The 1,557-nt window shown below is 38.6% G+C and overlaps 1 protein-coding gene across 1 annotated transcript in view; it reads left to right on the forward strand.

Annotated features, from left to right (window-relative positions):
* Nucleotides 1–947: 947 nt before the first annotated feature.
* EPRS (glutamyl-prolyl-tRNA synthetase) overlaps nt 948–1,557 on the forward strand; it is a 43,776-nt gene continuing 43,166 nt past the window's right edge. The window contains exon 1 of the mRNA XM_015562346.1: nt 948–1,038. The gene's annotated coding sequence lies outside the window, so the exon portion shown is untranslated. The remainder of the gene's footprint in view (nt 1,039–1,557) is intronic.

Genomic DNA, 1,557 nt, shown 5'->3' on the forward strand with positions numbered 1-1,557 from the left:
GGGAGAGATGGAAGCATCAGTGATCAGCTGTCTCCTGCACACCCCCTCCCCTATTGGAGATCGAGCCCGCAACCCGGACATGTGCCCTGACGGGAATCGAAACCGGGACCCTGCAGCCAGGGCTGATCTCGTATGTGTTAATGCCTATAGATAGTATAGACCCGCAGTCGGCAAACTGCGGCTGGAGAGCCACATGCGGCTCCTGTTATCCACGGAGCCAAACCAGCTAGGGCCGACCTCGTATGTGTTAATGCCTATAGAATGAATAGATAGTATAGACCCGTGGTCGGCAAACTGTGGATCGCGAGCCACATGCGGCTCTTTGGCTCCTTGAGTGTGGCTCTTCCTAAGCCTTAGGAGTACCCTAGTTAAGTTAATAACAATGTACCTACCTAGATAGTTTCAGTTTAAAAAATTTGGCTCTCAAAAGAAATTTCAGTCGTTGTACTGTTGATGTTTGGCTCTGTTGACTCATGAGTTTGCCGGGCTAGAGCTCCTGCAAGCCTCAGTTTGCTCTCCTGTAAAATGGAGATATCGGTGTCTATCTCTTAAGGTTGCTGCAAAGATTAAAAATTTTAAAGTCTATAAAACATTTAGCACAGTGCCTACCGCATAGTAATCACTCAAATACTGGTAACAATAGCTTTTCTATAAAGCACTATTCTAATTTTTTTCTTGTCTCCTGAAGGAGGGAAAGATTAGTTGCAGCGTCCCTAACTGGAAGCTGAGCCTCTTCGAAGGCAGTTGGACTGTGCCAGGGAATGGTTTCTGATTTTGTTTTCCCCTCCAAAACCAGAAGACTAGTACTTTCTGTTTATAGACTCCTGGGAAAAAGGCTTACCCTTTGCGAGACTTAATATTGGTGTGTTAAGTCATCCTTAATTGCTTTATGATTCAGGTTTTAAACACTACAGTGTTTATGAGGAGAAATCTTTTCATCTTGTTCTTTTTAGGTGCTTTGCTGGCGGTAGAACACGTGAAAGACAACGTCAGCATTTTTGTGGAAGAAGGAAAAGAGAATATTCTTCGTGTGTCTGAGTAAGTGCTTTTATAGCTTTGTTTTCAGTACTCAGCAGCATTTAAAAAAACGTTGAGGATTAAATGTTGTAGGCTTGTTTTACTTGCTAATGGGTAGATAGTCCCTAGAAAGAAGAATGCTTTTCTTCATTCTAAAAGAACACTGTTTAGAGACTTATATTTGTAATCTGTTTGAAAGAAAGTAAAAATATACAGAAAGATACATATATATATATATGGATTTTATTTAAAAAAATAATTTGTGAAAGTATATATACAGATTTTAAATTCAATTATAATTTACTCTGGTGGGAGATTGTAAGAATTTAAAGTCAGTGGTAATAAATAAATTTAGTAAGAATTATTTTATTGTCTCCTCATTTTCTTTATGATTTTGGGTCTTTTAAAATACTTCTTAAAAAACAATTTTGATGGGGTTTGATCTTCTATCTTTTCCTTGAAGTTGATAAAACTAGCTTCTCTCTCTGAGAGTATATCCTTGGCTTTGTTGCTTTGATTTATTTTAAACGAGTTATTCTC

The sequence above is a fragment of the Myotis davidii genome, unplaced genomic scaffold (genome assembly GCF_000327345.1).
Source record: "Myotis davidii unplaced genomic scaffold, ASM32734v1 scaffold174, whole genome shotgun sequence".
Classification (NCBI taxonomy): Eukaryota; Metazoa; Chordata; class Mammalia; order Chiroptera; family Vespertilionidae; genus Myotis; species Myotis davidii.